The sequence below is a fragment of the Emys orbicularis genome, chromosome 1 (assembly GCF_028017835.1).
Source record: "Emys orbicularis isolate rEmyOrb1 chromosome 1, rEmyOrb1.hap1, whole genome shotgun sequence".
NCBI lineage: Eukaryota > Metazoa > Chordata > Testudines > Emydidae > Emys > Emys orbicularis.
The window spans coordinates 98,066,480-98,086,024 of NC_088683.1; positions in this window are offsets into that span (position 1 = coordinate 98,066,480).

Here is a 19,545-nt window from a genome sequence, read left to right on the forward strand (position 1 = left end):
GGGAAAAGGCAGTTTTGACGGGATGCCTGGGGGCACCCTGCCAGTTCTCATCAGGGATCCACCCTGAATAAAGCTTTCCTTCTCCAATCGGTTGTGTGCTTTCCTCCCGGAATGGTCACAGCTGACCTCAGATCGATGGGTCCTCAACACCATTTCCTGGGGGTACACCCTCCAGTTTACTTCCTCCTGGCCCAACTACCCTCCGTCCCCGTCCCTCTTGGGGGACCCCTCACACGAGGCTCTGCTCGAGCAGGAGGTGGGGCGGCTCCTGGGCCTAGGAGTGGTGGAAGCAGTACCCGGGGAGTTCAAGGGCAAGGGGTACTACTCCCGTTATTTCCTTATCCCGAAGGCCAAAGGTGGGCTCAGGCCCATCTTGGACCTGCAAGGCCTGAACCAATACATGGTGAAGCTCAAGTTCCGCATGGTCTCCCTGGCCTCCATCATCCCCTCCCTGGATCCCGGGGACTGGTACGCCACCCTCAATCTGCTGGACGCGTACTTCCACATTCATATATTTGAGGGGCACAGACGCTTCCTCCGTTTCACGGTGGGGCAGGAACACTACCAATTTACAGTCCTCCTGTTTGGCCTGTCCACTGCCCCCAGACTATTCACAAAATGTATGTCAGTGGTGGTGGCCTACCTCAGGCGCCGAGGGGTCGAGATCTTCCCCTATCTGGATGACTAGTTGGTCAAGGGCAGCTCCCGGTCGCAGGTGTGGGATCACGTGGCGCTCCTTCTGTCCACAGGCACCACTTTGGGCCTGTTGGTAAACAATACCAAGTCCACGTTAGTCCCGGTTCAATGCCTAGAGTTTATCGGGTTGGTCCTGGACGCCTCGTCGGCCAGAGCCTCCCTCCCACCGGACAGGTTCGAGACCCTGAAGGGGCTCATCAACACGGCCACAAGGTTTCCGGTGACAACAGCCAGAGCATGCCTCCAGCTCTTGGGTCACATGTCGGCGTGCACGTATGTGGTCCATCACGCCAGACTCAGGATGAGGCCCCTCCAGCTCTGGTTGGCCTCAGAGTTCTCCCAGGCCAGGGACAGGATGGACAAAGTCCTCACGGTACCCGAGTCAGTGATCACCTCCCTACGGTGGTGGTCCTCCCCGAGAAACATGCTCTAAGGGGTCCCGTTCAGGGGCAGAGCCCCGTCACTGGAGCTGGTGTCTGACGCGTCGGACCTGGGATGGGGGGCCCATGTGGGGAACGTTCAGATCCAAGGTCTGTGGTCGGCTCAGGATCTGCCCCTCCACATAAACGTCAAGGAGCTCAGGGCAGTCCGGCTGGTGTGCATGGCCTTCCGCTCGCACTTGGAGGACCGGGTGGTCAGGGTCCTCATGGACAACACGGTCTCGATGTTCTACATCAACATGCAAGGCAGGGCCCGATCCTCTGCCCTCTGCTGCAAAGCCCTCAGGCTGTGGGATTTTTGTATAGCCCACAACATCTGCCTACAGGCCTTCCATCTGCCAGGTGCACGGAACACGCGGGTGGATCACTTGAGCAGGGACTTCTCCTCTCAGCATGAGTGGTCTCTCCACCCAGATGTGGTGCACAGACTTTTCCAAGTGTGGGGAACTCCCTAGGAGTTCGCGACTCGGCAGAACAGTCGCTGCCCCTGGTTCTGTTCCAGGGGAGGGCGGGGGTCTGGGGGGGGGCTCTATCTCCGATGCCTTCCTCCTGTCCTGGTCAAGCCAGTTTCTCTATGCCTTTCCCCCGTTCTCACTGATCAGCAAGGTCCTGGAAAAGATAAAGACAGACAAGGTCTGGGTCCTTCTGATTGCCCCGGCATGGCTCAGGCAGCATTGTTACGGGACCCACACCTTGTCGTCCTGCCCGGACCTGCTCTCCAAGGACCAGGGCCGCCTCCTCCACCCCAACCTAGTGGCACTCCACCTCACGGCGTGGCTGCTCAATGGTTAGGTCAGGAGGAAAGGATGTGCTCGGAAGGGGTTCAGCGCATCCTCCTAGAAAGCAGGCAGCCCTCCACGCACCGAGCCTACTTGGCAAAGTGGTCTCGGTTTTCCAGATGGACGGACGAGTGGGGCGTTTCCCCGGTGGCTGCCCCAATCTAGTTTATTCTGGACTACCTCCTTCATCTTAGAGCCCAAGGCCTGGTGCCCTCGTCAGTCAAGGTGCACCTGGCGGCCATATTGGCCTTCCATCCGCTAGTGCAGGGCCACACGGTATTCTCCCATGATATGACTGGCCGATTCCTTAAGGAGTTAGATCTCCTCTTCCCATATGTTAGGCCCCCTGTCCCACAGTGGGACCTAAACCTGGTGTTGGCCCGTCTCACAGGGCCCCCGTTTGAGCCGCTAGCCACGTGCTCCTGGTCACACCTCTCATGGAAGGTGGCCTTCCTGGTTGCGATCACGTCGGCTAGGTGGGTCTCAGAGCTCAGGGCCCTGACCTCCGAGCCCCCGTACACAGTGTTTCATAAAGATAAGGTCCAGCTCCGCCCACACCCTTCGTTCCTCCCGAATGTGCTCTCCACCTACCACATGGTCAGGACATTTTTCTGCCGGTCCTCTGCCCCAAGCCCCATGCGTCCAGTGAGGAGCGCTGCCTCCACACGCTGGATGTGAGACGGACTCTTGCTTTCTACCTGGAGTGGACTAAGCCGTTTAGAAAGTCCTCACAACTGTTCATTGCCTCGGCCAAGCTCGTGGAAGGTCAGCCGATCTCCACTCAGCGCCTCTCCAACTGGATCACCTCATGCATCCATACCTCTTATGACCTGGTGGGAATCCCTCCACCACCAATTGTCGGCTGCCTTTTTGGCCCATGTCCCCATTCAGGACATTTGTAGGGCTGCCACGTGGTCTTCAGTTCACACATTCACCTCGCACTATGCGATCGTCTCCCAGACCAGGGATGACGCCGGGTTCGGCAGGGCTGTGTTCTGTCCTGAGAATTTTTGAACTCCTACCCACCTCCAACAGATATAGCTTGGAATCACCTATTGTGGAATACACATGAGCAATCACTCGAAGAAGAAAAGACAGTTACCTTTTCCGTGTTCTTCGAGATGTGTTGCTCATGTCTATTCCACATCCCGCCCTCCTTCCCCTCTGTCGGAGTTGTCTGGCAAGAAGGAACTGAGGGTGGAGGGAGCACGCAGCGCCCCTTCTACCGCGCCATGGAGGCGCCACTCCAGGGGTACTGCTAGGGGAAAAACTTCCGGCACCGGTGCACATGGCCAGCACGCACACCTGTTGTGGAATAGACAGGAGCAACACATCTCGAAGAACACCAGTTACGGAAAAGGTAACTGTCTTTTTGGTTCACTCTAAAACCCTTCATCCCTTTTAAATTGGGGTGCATAGAGATTACCTTTCCCAGGGTTTATGCCCATCATGAACCCTGTTTTCAATATATTCATCAGTAATTATTTCTGCCTGTAAGACTGAATCAGGTTTCTTATCACAGACTGCTACTCTGATTTCTTCAGGAGCCATCTTTAGCAACTTCTCTAGTGTAATTAACAGTTTATCAAAGTCACCATAAGATCCTGCTCCTGTATTCCACGTTTTAACAAAACCAAGCAATTTATAAATACATTCCACATAAGTAGCATTATCAGACATTCTGAGCTTTATAAATTTCAATCTATAAAACTCAGGAGTAATCTTAAACCATTTCAACACAGTTTCTTTTAACTTTCTGTAATCCAAAGCCTCCTCTGCCCCCATTTCATTGAACACTTGCCTTGTTTTACCAGTCAGTTTGGTCAGGAGAAACGCCATCGTTTTTTCATCTGGAATTTTCTAGACATCACACAGAGGCTCAAAGGTGGATAAAAATTCTTCAGAATCTTTATAAATTGGACAGACTTTATCCCAGTCTCTGCTGTTGAGAGGGGATGGAATTCCCGGCGGTGGCAGCCTCTCTTGCTCTCCCAGGACTTGAATTTGGAGTGTGGCAGCTTCCATCTGGTTTTGATGTGCTTCTTTCTCAACTTGCAGCTGTTCCATTTGCCTCTTGTGAGCTTTCTTCCTCCATCTCCTCACTTGCTAGCTTCTCCCTCAATCAAAGGTCTGCCATTTTTACTTCATGCTCAAGACGCTGCTTGTCTGCTATCATCTGCATTCAGATTGCTTCTTCTGCTGCTTCTTGATCACATTCCATGAGCAAATCTCTCATCTCCTGATCTGAGATGTTCCCTGTAAAGGCTATTTTCTTATCTTTACATACTTTTTAAAGTTATTTTGTGTTCATAGCCTCATAGGATCGTGACTAACTCATGGTCACTAATTTTTAACCCTTAAAACTTCCTCAATATCAAATTAAAATTTTGGATATACCCATCTAGAGCCTAATCTCCAGTGGGTGAAATAGGATATTGAAGGTCCATCTTTCACAGGCTCAGGAAAAGCAAAATGTGTTTTATGACCAATGCTAATCTAACAAATGCAATAGAAGGGATTACATATCATAGAATCATAGGACTGGAAGGGACCTTAAGAGGTCATCTAGTCCAGTCCCCTGCACTCATATGATTGAATCAGTCTGAACAATCAAAGCTCCAGGCTTATTGCATGGGTCTCTAGTGTGTGGAAGCATGTAGAAATGATGACTATCAGCTTTTGCTCTAAGGAGGGGAAAGAAGCAAAGTGGCTTCACTGGTCCACTGTCCAAAGAAGTATCACCATTTTGTCCATGAAGGTGGAAAGAGGGGCACAGAATTGATGGGAGGGGGTAAAGAGGAGAGGGATTTTTGGTGCGGAACAGTTTAGAATGTTAGAATACTTCACCAGACTGTGAGATTGGAGAAGTCATGGGATCACAGGGTACAGAACATAGGTGCAGCCACGGAAAAAAATTAGTGGATACTTATCACCCACCGGCAGCCAGCTCCCTCACTACCCCCTCCCCCAGCACCTCCCGTCCGCCGGCAGCCACACCAATCAACTCCTCCCCTTCCCTCCCAGCGCCTCCTGCCTGCCATGATCAGCTGTTCTGCGGTGTGCAGGAGGGGCTGGGAGGGCAAGGGAGGAGCAGGGACGGGGCACGCTCGGAGGAGGGGGCGGAACTGGGTGGGAAAAAGTGGGAAAGAGGTGGAGCGGGGCAGAGTGGGGGTGGGAAGAGGCAGGGTGGGGATTTGGAGGAAGGGAGCAGGACCAGGGTTGGAGCAGGGGGTTGAGCACCCCCGGGGCCCAGAGGAAGCTGACGCCTGTGGTCCAGAAACAAAACACTTTGGCCACCAGCGAAAGTGAACTGCTTAGGAATGAGTCACCCACAGAAATAGCGAATGGCTGGAGAATTCAATCCAATGGCACAATTAGATCAACCATATTGCAGACACTCAACAAGCCCAAAACTACACCACCACCACGATGTGCTGGAAAATATCCACATAATTAACTTTAGACGCTTGTTTACTTCCCACCCACTCCCCTTTCCTTTGCTGTTTTCCACTCAGAGCCAATGAGGTACTCAAGTGAGCAGGAGCCGGGAGTTAGACTTTCTCAGGTCACTATGTTCTGGACTCAGAGGAGCTCTGGGGAGCCAAAGGGAGGCCTGTGCTGTGACAGGAGATGTGGTGGGGTCTCTTGTTCTTGGTGTCTTCGGTAACGTTCTAATTCTGAAGATGGCTGTAGCTGGTAGTTCAGTGACATATTCTACAGCCATACTGCAGGCCTGGCAGCACGAGTCTAACCTCAGTCCAGCGCTGGAGAGCCTGCTGCCTCTGCTTTGTACGGTTAAGTAGGGTTGAGGCTTTGGAGAGATGTACTGAAGACTCCGCTCTTCCCTTCTCTCATTCTTTGTCTTCTTTTGCCTGGTTCTGGCAGTGCCCCTTCCCTGTGTAATATTTAGTCACTGGTAAATTCCTTCCCATAGAGGGCACCAAAGCTTTCATTATCTTCCCCTCTGATACAGAATTTGCTATGTGGCATGCCATGACTTGAGCTGCAGATGTGACTGGCACCCCCGCGCCCCCCTTTTCCTTGTCTCCTGTCAGCATGCCACAGAGAGGGGAAGCAAAAATTGCTTTCTTGCCTTCGGGCAGCTCAAAGACTAGCTTTGCCCTCCTCTTCATAGAATTCATTATCATCAGCCGGCAGAGAGTGATCCAGCAGTGACATGCTCCGTTTCTCATCCCCCAAGTCCCTGAGCTAATCAGGTTCCCTGACTGTGGGCCGGATTGTAACCAGTGGCTAAACTGAAGGGCTTTGGATATGATCCCTAGTTTTTTGAATCATCCAGGGCGCATGATGCAGAGCTGTACTGGAATTAGTGATGTAGAGTGGAAAGGCTCTGACTCCTGTCACCAGTTCCAGGCAAGCAGGCCCATTGCTGGGGGAGGAAGTGGACAATAGCCACTTTTCCAGCTGTCTCTTGTCACTGCACCTGGACCACATCTCTGCCCCTACAAACACCCGTCTCTTCTCATCCCTATGCCTGGAACTCAACTGTTCCCTTCCCCAGTCCTCCATCTCTACTGCCTTTTCTCAATGTTAGCCATCAACTAGACAACACACCTGATTTCCTCACACCTTCTCCCACTTTTCCTTTCCTCCCCCTATGGCCTTCCAGAGAGGGTGGAAAGCAGAGACACCTCTATGTGCAGAGGTGCTGGAACAATTTGCATAGTGGGGGTGCTGAGAGCCATTGAACCAAACTGTAAATCCTGGATATGATGGAAACCACCCCCAGCACTCCTAGTTCCAGCACCTATACCTGTGAGTCTAGGAAAGGGCAGCAGCTTCCCTGTTGCTATGGTGCATAACCTAATAGGGCAACACAGACTCTGAAGACAAGCCAGCTGGCCAGGAGGGGCTGCAGTTGTAGCCAGCAGTGGTGAGTGGGAGGAGGAGACAGGTCAGAGGTAAGGAGAGGCCACCCACAGCTGAATTATTTTGAGGGGTTTGAATTGAGTACTATAGAAGAAGGGATGTGTGTGTGTGGGTGTCTACTGAATAGATTGGGGAGGGGCCCGGAATTGATGGAAGGGGTGAAGAGGAGAGGGGATTTTTGGTGGGAAACAGTTTAGTGTGTGAGGAGGGGAAATGAGGACAAAAGACCAGATTGGGTAGGAAAATAGGGGAAGACCGGAAGAGTGCAATTGGGGGAAATGGTGAGTGGATTGCAGGAGGAGGGAGAGGGAGAGGGAGAGAGATCAGGTGTGTGGGGGCAGGGCCCGTTCAAGGCAGTCTGGGGAGCCTCTGTGAAATCACATGGTTGGGTCTCCAGCTGCAAGGCCAGGATTGAGCGCAGGGAGAATAAGAAACATGTCCGGACCTGGGGGGGGGGGGAGCTGTTTGTAGAGGGTGTTACTGGAAAAGCAGATGGAGGCTTCCTGTCAAACGGGGAGGCGGGAAGACTGCTTTGTGCCCCAGTCAGGGCTGCAATAATGGGAAGACATTCCTCTTCCCCAGGGGCTCCTGCTGGAGTGCTTTCGGTTAGCGCATAGCAATTCTTTCTCCTCACCCACCGCACACAGCACTGGAACATGAGCGCATCACACTAGTAGTGTAGCCTGGCCTTGGTGGGAAGGAGGCCCCCATGAGCTCTTTGTGGCTGAAGGTTTGGCAGCATTTGTCTGAACGGCCTCTCAGGAGGAGCAGGAGGGATGAGAGGGAGGGTGGAATCTCACAAAGGAAATGGGAGCAGTGGGGATGGAAGAGGAGAGGGAATATTTGTTAGAGTGCTGCCCAGAGGCAAGGGCACTTGGGCCCCCGTGGTTCAGGTGTGCACTGTTTGCTGACAAGTTCAGAGCATGATGTGGCCCCGGCAAGTTACTGTAGTAAAACATTCTTTATAAGCACCGGGTGGATGTGCTTAGATGCATGCGTGTTTGTTCTGAAAAGCTCCAGATTGTGGGAAATCACACACGACCCGGCGTCTCACAATTTAAATACTGGGGGGTGAGGTGGGGCAGAAGCCCCCAGGCTATGAACCCTCATGCTTCAGGGCATCACAAACATCTCATCAACTTCCTCCCCTCCCCATAGCTCCCCCAAGTCCCCCTCCCTTCTGTTTGGCCAGCTCACAAGCTGTCTGGTCCTCTGTGGGCATCATTTCATCGCATACGGTCAGTGGGTCTGCCTGGCAGGAGGGGCAGCTTTGCTGGTTTCTTTCCCCTTGTGCCAATGGTCCTGAGCCCAGTTTCCCTCATCTGCATCTCCTAATACAAAGGCCCCAGTGGAGCTGGCACGCTTGAAAGCTTTGCCCTGTCGGATTCAGCTCTTCCAGAAGAGCTGCCAGTTGGAGACACTGATTGGCCATTAATTACAGATGGGCTTCAGAAAGAAATCCCTTAATCTCCCCCTCTAGATTGAACCTAAAAGCTGGTGTTAAAACAGGCTTCTGTCACCAATCCCGCTTGTCACTGCTCCTTCCCTTCTAAACGGGCTGTCTCCTGCTGTTTTCACCCCACTCCACCCCAACAGAAAGGCCAGAAGGGCTGAGACTAAACCCAAGGGCCTACCCATGGAGCTTATTGCTAATAAAGATTTTATGGCATTGTTCACAAGGCTAGGAGGCAGGCCCTGACAGCCTGGCTAAATTCCAACCTGTATTATCTGCCAACCTCCATTTTTGCCTTGCAGTTTCAATGGAAAAGTTGTTATATATATTATAGTAGCACCTAGAGGCTCCAGCTGAGATCAGGACCCCATATCAACTCTGCTGTACACCCAGAGAAGGACTGTCACTGCCTTATAGAATCACTGAAGTGTAGGGCTGGAAGGGACATCAAGAGATCATCAAGTCCAACCCCCTGCACTGAGGCAGGACCAAGGAAACCTAGACCATCCCTGACAGGTGTTTAACTAACCTGTTCTTAAAAACCTCCAAGGCTGGGGATTCCACAACCTCCTTTGGTAACCTGTTCTAGTACTTAACTACCCTGATAGCTAGAAAATTGTTCTGAATATGTAACCTAAGTCTCCCTTGCTGCAGATTGAGCCCATTACTTCTTGTCTGTCCTTCAGTGGATGTTGAGAATAATTGATCCCTGTCCTCTTTATAAAAGCCCTCAGCATAGTTGAAGACTGTCATATCCCCCCTCAATCTTATTTTCTCAAGATAGAACATGCCCGATTTTTTAACCTTTCCTAATAGGTCAGGTTTTCTAAACATTTCATCATATTTGTTGCTCTCCTCTGGACTCTCTCTCTAATTTGTCCACATCTCTCCTAACACGTGGCACCCAGAACTGGACCAAGTACTCCAGCTGAAGCCTCACCAGTGCAGTTACCTCCCATGTCTCCCTGTTCATATATCCCAGAATGACATTAGCCTTTTTTGCAACAGCATCACATTGTTGGCTCACATTTAGGGCTGTCAAGTGATTAAAAAAATTAATCTCGATTAATCTCGTGATTAATCGTGCTATTAAACAATAATAGAATACCATTTATATAAATATTTTTGGATGTTTTCCACATTTTCAAATATATTGATTTCAATTATAACACAGAATACAGTTGTGACGAACTGGGACTGTTCTTACTGTGATCTGTAAGTGCTGACAGGGGAGTGTGGCTAGGATGGTCTCCATTGGGGGATGGGAGAATGACTGAAGGGAAATACCTGAGCCTGTAACATGAGAACCCAGGAGGGGGCTGGGGCGAGGTGACACCTTTGCCCGGGAAACTGAACAAAGGCTGTGGGAGGGGTCGCTGAAGGCGGACTCGGGGAAGCTGGCTGGTGAGGTGGCTGGAGGCAGGGAGGGCTCTGACCTCCGGAGGGGGCCTGGGGTGCCCGAGGACCCCAAGATGGACCTAACTGAGGGGTATCCTGTTGTCTGTGCCTGCAAGACCTGTCTCGGACTGTATTCCCGTCGTCTAAATAAACCTTCTGCTTTACTGGCTGGCTGAGAGTCATGGTGAATCGCAGGGAGCCGGGGGTGCAGGGCCCTGAGTCCCCCCATACTCCGTGACAACAGTGTACAGTGCTCACTTTATATTTATTTTTATTATAAATATTTGCACTGTAAAAATAAAAAATAGTTTTTTCAATTCACTTAATACAAGTACTGTAATGCAATCTCTTTATCATGAAAGTTGAACAAATGTAGAATTATGTACAAAAAATAACTGCATTCAAAAATAAAACAATGTAAAACTTTAGAGCCTCCAAGTCCACTCAGATTTACTTCTTGTTCAGCCAATTGCTCAGACAAACGAGTTTGTTTACATTTGCAATTCATCCTGTTGAATTCCAAGCAATTCTCCAATTCTGCCCACTTCTTGTTTACAATGGCACCTGAAAGTGAGAACAGGTGTTCGCATGGCGCTGTTGTAGCCAGCGTTGCAAGATATTTATGTGCCAGTTGCGCAAAAGATTCAAATGTCCCTTCATGCTTCAACCACCATTCCAGAGGACATGCGTCCATGCTAATGACAGATTCTGCTCGATAATTATCCAAAGCAATGCAGACCGACACATGTTCATTTTCATCATCGGAGTCAGATGCCAGATCATCTGAGTCAGAAGGTTGATTTTCTTTTTTGGTGGTTTGGGTTCTGTAGTTTCCGCATCGGAGTGTTGCTCTTTTAAGACTTCTGAAAGCATTCTCCACACCTCGTCCCTCTCAGATTTGGGAAGGCACTTCAGATTCTTAAACCTTGGGCCGAGTGCTGTAGCTATCTTTAGAAATCTCACATTGGTACCTTCTTTTATATTATATTATTATAAATTACTGTAGGGCTTTTATAAATTACTGTAGTGCCTTGGAGCCCCAGCCATGGACCAGAATCCCATTGGTGCTGGGTTCTGTACAAAAACAGAGAGAGGTGTGTAACGATGCGGCCTCTGGCGGGACACAACTGAGAGTATCAGTTCAGAACAAATTGCTTAGAGCAGGGTAGTCACAGCCCAAGGCTGGGGTTCCTTCACTATTAAGGCACACCAAACCAGCCAAACAGAGAGGACTTCAGTTTTACTCCACTGGCTAACCAGAAGTCATATAAGCAATTCCCTCAGACACTCCAGTTTTCCAGTATCACCAACAGCGCCACTTCTTATGGGGATGAATGGTTATGAAAACCAATATCCCAGTAAAAGAAAAAAGGTTCTCCTGATCCCAAAGGACCAAGCCCCAGACCCAGGTCAATATACCAGTTAGATCTTACCCACAAATTATGCTGCTGCAAATCCTTTAGAATCTAAAATCTAAAGGTTTATTCATAAAAGAAAGAAATATAGATGAGAGTTAAAATTAATTAAATGGAATTATTTACATACAGTAATGGCAAAGTTCTTGGTTCAGGCTTGTAGCAGTGATGGAATAAACTCCTGGCTTAAGTTAAGTCTCTGGAGTACATCCACAGTTTGGATGGGTCATTCAGTCCTTTGTTTCAGAGCTTCAGTGTAGCAAAGTTCCTCCAGAGGTAAGAAGCAGGATTGAAGACAAAATGGAGAAGATGCAGCTGCCTTTTATAGCCTCTTGCCATGCAGCCTGTGCTTCCTTTGTTTCAAACACAAGCTGCCCAGCACATGGCTTGAAAGCCTTGGAGTTCTCTCCATAGGCATGTCCCTGCATGCCTTGCTGAGTCATAGGGTGTATCTGCCTTCTCTCAATGGGTCAGTTGTATAGCTGATGGTCCTTAATGGGCCATCAAGCAGGCTAGGCAGTGCTGATGCCAAACTGTCTGGGGTGTCACCCAGAAGCATAGCACAAGTTTGAAATACAGACAGTATAGAGCCAATGCTAATAACTTTAAATACAAAAATGATACATGCATACAGATAGCATAATCATAACCAGCAAATCATAATCTTTTCATAGACACCTTACTTGACCTCCTTTGTACAAGATTTGGTGCCACTATAGGACCTTGGTTGCAACAATGATCAATACGGTCATAGTTCATGTCAATAACGTAACAAGATGCCCCCCAAGTGATGTTGCATTAATCTGCAATGATGTTCTGGTGAAACAACTCAGTGTTATTCAGCATTGAAACAACAATACAGTCCTGTTACAGCACCTTTCATCAAAGGACCTCCCACGGCTTTCCAAAGGTAGGTGAGATGTTTCATCCCCATTTTACTGATAGGAAAACGGAGGCACCAAGACATGAAGTAACTTGCCCTGGCTGAGTGAGAGTTAGTGGCAGATCCCAAGTCACCTGACTCACAGGCCCCAGACCTAGAGATTAGATTGTGCTGCTCTCCCCCTACAGTTAGCCACACCTTTGCACTGTTGTGATTAGAGCTGGGTGATTAGAGCAAAAAGAGCATTTGAACGTTTGTGGGGATTGCATATGGCTGTTGGTTTGGCTATGTCCCTGCCCCTTCTTATTGAATGCTTATTCAAGGGGTTTCGGTCTAGGGGATGGTGACTTGGGAACCGAGGTTTGTTCATAAGAACAAATTAGAGTATTTGTGCACAAACAAGTATTTTCTGTTTTAAAAGTGCCATCCAGTCAGTGGGCAGAAACAATACCATGAAGATTTAGCTGGCTAAGCAGACGACATGAGCAGCCAGTAAAAGTGACCAGTACATCAACAATCCCTGGACTGAAAACTATTCAGTAAATACCTATGGACACCAAATACACTCACAGAAACGAGGATCACTTTGTAAACAGAAAGGAGGGCCAGATTCAGAGCATAACTTGTTTACAGTGAGTAGATCAGCAAAGCTCTAGCCATGCAATAATCACAGCATGTATCTTGTTAGCGCTGTATTCGCCCTTTCCATGGCTGATGAGACACAGCAGGGCGTTTCTCCTTTCTCTTCCATTCTCAAAGCTGCTGGGAATGAGGGCTTGTCTACACTTAACAGACTGGCTGCTTTAACTGTACCAGTATAGTTAAAGTGGCAAATAAAAGCCTAGTGCAGACAGTTATACTAGTATAAGAGCTCTTAGACCAGTCTAGCTCATTCCAGTTCAGGAACCACTCAGGTATCTTTATAACAGTAACTGCATCTATACCAGCGGCTCATACTTGCATAACTATCTTAGCAAAATAAATAAATACACACCCCTAATAGAGTTATACTGGTAAAACGTTTAAGTGCAGAGCAGGCTTGAGAGCAGAATGCTCCACTGGCTTCTTTGATCCTTCCTGTCACATTTGCTCAGCTCTACCTTTAAAATAATGGGCCAGGTCGTCGGCTGGTGTATATCAGCAAAGCTGTACTGGTGCTTTAGTGATTCACACCAGCTGAGGAGCTGGCCTAGTGATTTTAAAGTATAGTCTCAAGTTTGTTTTAAATCAGGTCTCCCCTGACTATAAATACGTTTTTTCCCTTCCAAAACAAGCATGTCCTTTCTTGTTTATACAAAAATAGTAGAGACACTTGATTAAATTAAAAGGTGACTGCTTTAAAACAAAGATTTTTTTTTTTAACATGTGCCTTAGAATTAGCATGTGGCACTCACTGCTACAAGAAACTAAGGCAAATAGCTTAATTAAAATTTCAAAAAGATCAGGCATCTCTAAGACGAAAAGCAGCATTTGTAGGGTGATCATATTTCCCAGGGGGAAAACAGGATACTGCACAGGGCTGCCTGAGCCCTTCCATCCCCATCCCCACCCACCCCACCCCGTGTGGGGCTTGCCTAAGGCCACTGGCCCAAGCCCTGCCTGCCCCCCGAGGCTGTTGCTGCACACTAGATCCCTGCCTCCCCCCTGCACAGGGCTGGCATTGCCCCTCCCCCACACGTTCCCCTGCACTATGCCACACTGATCAAATTGGCCAGAGCAAATGGGACAAATGCCCACTTTTGCCAAAAAAAGTCAGGACAACCTGAACGGAGCTTAAAAAAGGGACTGTACTGGCCAAAACAGGACGTATGGTCCCCCTGAGGATCTGCAGTAACATTAGCTAGGATCCAATGACAAGGGCTATTAACCCTCATGCTTCAGGGCATCACACTCTGATCATCAGCTGAAGTCAGGATAAAATTACCTATCAGCATTTGAAAATGAAAAATGTTAAGATGCTGGCATCCTGCCTGTCACAGGGTGCTCTCTCAGCTACCCAGTGTGCTCTACAGTATAGCCCAGTTCTGTCAGCTCACAGTCAAAAACACCTAGGCTGTTTTCCTTGCACCATGTGCATCTTTTATTCCTCTGTTCCTCTACCTTTTTTTTTTTTTTTTTTTTATAAACAAACACCTCGACCATGTAACTGACACTTTCCACATAGCCAGCCTCCCTCCCCAGCACAGCTCAGCTTCTGAGCTACCCCTTGCTTCCTGTTCCTTCTACTTAGATCCTCCCAATGACATCATTAGCCCAGTAGTTACCACTCAGGTGCTGGTAATCTCTCAACAGAGTGTTTAATTGCTCACAGCTGAGATTGAAGCCAACCTCATGCTGCAGCAATGTCAGCTCCTCAGCTGGTGTGAATCACTAAAGCACCAATACAGCTGCTAGCACTCTGTTACATTTCCCCTACTACATCCCAGGGCTGTAGATAGATGTTCCACTCGCATCCAGCAGCTGCAACCAGTGCACCTCTTGCTTCTCAGCTTCCCTTTCCTGCCAAGGATACACCTTTCATTGCAATGAGTTTTAACACTCAATGAGTATATACAACCTTTCATTTGGGTGCATCTTCACTCTGCCTTTCTCCTCCCATTTCTATAGTCCAAGCTCCTTTCATCCTTTCTCTTTATTTCCATGTCTCTGTCCCCTTTCTGGCTTTTAACCCTTCCCTCCCAACATCTTTTCCCCTCTTCTCTTTTACTCACCAGACTTTCCCTTTTCCATCCTGCTTCCCTGCTCCTCCACTCTGTGGTGCTGCCTATTGCTCTCCCCCTTGTTTTGTCTACTTCTCCATGGTCCCATTTTCCCAATCCTTTCTCCTGCCAGTCTCTTCACTTGACAACTTCATTTCTCTACCCTTGCCCTCGGGATCATAACAACCTCATATCTTCTATGATAATGGAGGACTGCAGTTTTTGCTTGTTCCATCCCATGAGTGCATCTCCCAGGAGGCTTTCTTCTAGGGAGGATGGATTTCCAGAAGCAGAGAGAGTGCCAAAAACCTTGGATAACTATGACTAACTCTCTGCAAATATATCTGAAGGGTGTGAATCCTAAGGTATGATTCAGAGATTCAGTATGGCAGGGCCAAAGGAGATCTGGTAGTAATGGAACAGAACAAATGGGATTATAAAGAATAGCAGGAAATAGCTCTTGATAGTGAGAGTTCATCCTGCATTTTGGTAAACCAGGGCCTGGGCTAGGATCTGTGAATCCATCCTTGACTCACCACTGGCAAACAGAATCCCTGCCTGGTGGTTCTCATGGGCATAAACCTTCATGCATCAGAGCATAACCCCGTTGCTGACTGATAAGGTTAAAAAGGAACTTTTCATATGGACTGCCATATTTGGGTTCAGGGAGGAATTTTCCCCCAGGTCAGATTGGCAGAGTCCCTGGGCGGAGAGGGGTTTTTGCCTTCCTCTGCAGCATGGGGCACGGGTCACTTGCAGGTTTAAATTAGAGTAAATGGTGGATTCTCTGTAACTTGAAATCTTTAAACCATGATTTGAGGACTTCAGTAACTCAGCCAGAGGTTAGATGTCTGTTACAGGAGTGGGTGGGTGAGGTTCTGTGGCCTGCAATATGCAGGAGGTCAGACTAGATGATCACAATGGCCCTTCTGGCCTTAAAGTCTATGATTCCATAATTGTCCACTATAGGATTTCTTGCCTCTGGAACATATGGTCCTGGCTGCTGTCTGAGAAGTGGTATTGACCTAGATAGACATCTGGTTTGAACTGGTCCGGCAGTTCCTCTGGGTATAGTACAGGGATCTCAAACTCAAATCACCACGAGGGCCACATGAGGACTAGTACATTGGCCCGAGGGCCGCATCACTGAAACCTTTTCATACAACGATACAAAAGTATAGTAAAAAATGAAGAGTAATATAGTATGCTATTAAAAGTCAATGTATTCACTTTTTAAAAATTGTAATGCGAAAAGTCAATGCTAATTTTGACAGTCATTTCATTTTTGGCCACTTAACTGGCAGCGTTTTGCATCAACCAGAGCATCAATATTAGGTTTGATATCCTGAGATGAAACCAATCTCAGTGTTGCTTGCAATTGTTACCACATTCCATACAAAAAAACTACACTAAGAGAATGTTAAGACCTCACAGTTAAGCACACGTGCCAAAATCAGGGTTGTACACACAACTTTTTCTCTGTCCCTTTGAGACTATGTGTTATCATGTAATCTTTTAATTACAGGGTCACGTCCTGTTTCTAATATAATATATACCTTTTTTCTACACCCTTAAACTGTATAGCATCTTAAAGTGATTTTTCTACTGATTTTTATTGCGTTGTCACAGTAGTCCAATATATGCTTACTAGCAAAAGACTTGCCACTTAGCCACTCAAGTTTATGGTAAGTAAAAGTGATGGTGGGAAAATGTGTCTTGTGATGGGAAGCTGTGTTGATTTGTGTTGGCAGCAAATAAGGGGTGTGTGCTGAGGTGAGGGGCTATCTGTATTTGGACTTGCTGGTTGTGTTGTTGTGTAGGTGGTTGTGCTGATATGTGAGGTGGCAACTAGGCACAAGGGTATGGCAGTCAGGCCAAGTAATCCACCATCTGTGAAGTCTCCCTCATACAACCAATGAAACTGTAGCATGCAAATTAGCTATTGAGTAAGGGTGGTGATTGGTTAAGATATCTCTGATATCACAATGGTCCAGTACTCTTGACACAGCACAGATACACACCCTTCTGTAGTTGTACACCAATTGGCAAGTCAAAATAGCTGAGAACTTCAAAATTGGTTGGTAACAGACTGCAAAACCCCCACTCCACCCCTTCCAAGAGGCCCCACCCTTTCCCTGCCCCCATTCCAACCCCTTCCCCAAAGTTCCCGCCCCAACTCTGCCCCCTCCCTGCCCCTATTCCAACCCCTTCCCCAAATCCCCGCCCCGGTCCTGCCTCTTCTCCGCCTCCTCCCCTGAGCGTGCCGCGTCCCCACTCCTCCCCCCTCCCTCCTGGAAAGTCCTAAGCAGGCCAGAAGTACTGGGATGTAGGCGGAGGAGCGGGGACGCAGGACGCTGGGATGGGGGGGAAGGGGACCTTGGCTGCCGGTGGGTGCAGAGCACCCACACATTTTTCCCTGTGGGTGCTCCAGCCCCAGAGCACCCACGGAGTTGGTGCCTACGGCGGGCTGCAGGAAATAACTCCACGGGTCACATGTTTGAGACCCCTGGTATAGTACAATGCAAGAAGCAATCACAGTGATGGGGTGGGTTGCTTACAGTAGCTGGAAAGAATTTACTTGTTCTGTAGGGAACAATTCTGCACTAGCCAGAGTTCAATACTCTGTTTCCATCTCTTTTGATTCTATGAACACTGACTCTGTGTCATGCTGGCCCTGGGGAGGATTTGTGCCTCCTCATTCTGCTTATATCCAGTAATACAAGCCTGGGCACTTACTGCTTGTGGTACTAGAAGATGTAGACTTTGATATTTCATGTCCACTGTTCGAGCTGTTTTCACCCCCTCTGCCAACTGGAAGAATATTTCCAGCTGTTATTGAGTGGCACTTAAAATCAATTTCATTTGGTTTCCATCCATCTTTTCTCTCTGCTTTAGTTCTTCATTTGTATACTGGAATATTGGTGATATCAGCCTGTCGAGGAGAGGAAGTGTGTGTGTTCATGGCCCATAACAGGCTTGGTTATTAACAGTAAGTGCTACAAGAGAAGCTATCAAGGAGAAAGAAACCATGGGTACTGAGCATGTTGTTTAGATCCACTGTAAAGTGATGGTGGTTGTTTTTTATTTCTCAAATACAGAAAAAACATCTCACTCTTTCTCTGGGTGGCATAAGTTTTGAGCACAAGAGCAGAATGGTAGCCATCAAACCGGCAGAAGGAGGCAATCTCTGAATAGGGTCTTTTGATTAAAAAAATCACTTGGATAAATTGCCTGAAAGCTTTGTACCTACTGCTTCTATTGTACTTGCAGAGAGGGGAGAATGGAAATAGGCAGTACAGGGACAGGAAAAGTGTGTGTAGCTTTACATAAGTCAAACAGTACAGTGCAAAGGACTTTAAAGTCATACTTAATGTAAAGGACACTTATAAGGGGAACATTAACACAGGGTTATTACTCTCAAGATAGCAGCAGATTTCCTTGTACTTCCGAATAAAGACTTGTCAGTCTGATATTCTCTGTTAAGTTGCCCTGACAGCTTTCCTCCAAAGAAGAGAGCTTTGCTCACTATGCTCTCTCTTTCACAGGGGTTAGAGAAAATACTTATTAATGTAGGTCTTGTCTGTACTCCCCCACCTCTGGCTAATACAGGTCTATTCCCTATAGTATATGCTCCAGTGCTCCGTTCAATCCATTTTTAAATGAGTCAAGTCACTGGGGGCAGGATCCACAAAGTTACTTAAGTGCCTAAGTCTGGGATATTGATGCCTAAGTCACAGTTTTAGGCTCTGCTACGTCCACAAAATCCTGCCAAACACCGTAGGCACCTAAACTCACTCGGTGCCTTAATTTGCAGGGTAAAAGTTCCTTAGGTGCTTAAGTTTCTGCCTCTGGATATGTGCACTGCTGCCTCACACTAGCTGTCTGGGTGCCTATGTCCTCCCTAGGCCCCAGAGTGATTCACATACTGGGGGAAGACAGGCATTCAGCCACCTAAATTACACAGGGCTCAATCCAATAGGTGTGCTGCTTACCAGATCCAGTCCCATTCAAGATGAGGAGGAGGAGGAGGTGGTGCTGCCCACTTAATAACTTTTAGTCCAGTGGTTAGCCCACCCACCTGGGAGGTAGGAGACCCAGGGGCAGCCAGTCCTCCTGCTCCAGTTGTTATTAATTGTTCCACTGTGAATAAGCTTCAGCAGGAGAGGCTGAGGGAGCCTCATATCGGCCTACCCATAGCTTAGTGGTTAGAGTTAGGATTTGAATGGGGGGCTCCCTTCTCCCCCACTGTCAGAGAGGGGGGAATTGAACCTGGGTCTCCCACATCCCAAGCAAGTGGGCTAACCACTGGGCTAAAGTTATAGGGTGGGTAGTGCTTCCTCCTCCTCCAGACATACTGTGTGGCGCAAGGCAGGCACCTAACTCATTGCCACAAGAAATGCCTTAGATGCCTGAGCTGCCTGACTCCAGGCAGTGTCCCCCCATTTGTGGATAACTAAGCAGAGATAGGCACCTCCTTAGCACACACCCTTCTCCTCAGCATCCCCCATTGGCTAGCTTAGGTGGCTCCCTACCTAGCATGTTGGCTTTTATGGGTCATGAACTAAGGTGCCTCTTTCTCCCTATTCATTGTATAGGAGTTTAGACCTCTAACTCAGGCTTTCTGTGTCAGCTGAAATCAGGAAGAACAAGCACTCTTGCAGGCAGGGGGAAACATGCATCTCACAAGATCTCCAGCCCCTTTCATTCTTGGACCAAAGAACAACACTATGAACAATTCCTTGGTGTCACAAGTTTTCACTGAGAATTCCGATAACTTATCTTCCCCGAGGTTCTAAAATTTGGGTATTTCATTTATATTTGAACTACTTAAGAATTTAATTCCTTGGTAACTAGTGACCAATTTGGGAAGAATATAGAGAAATGCAGGTTTA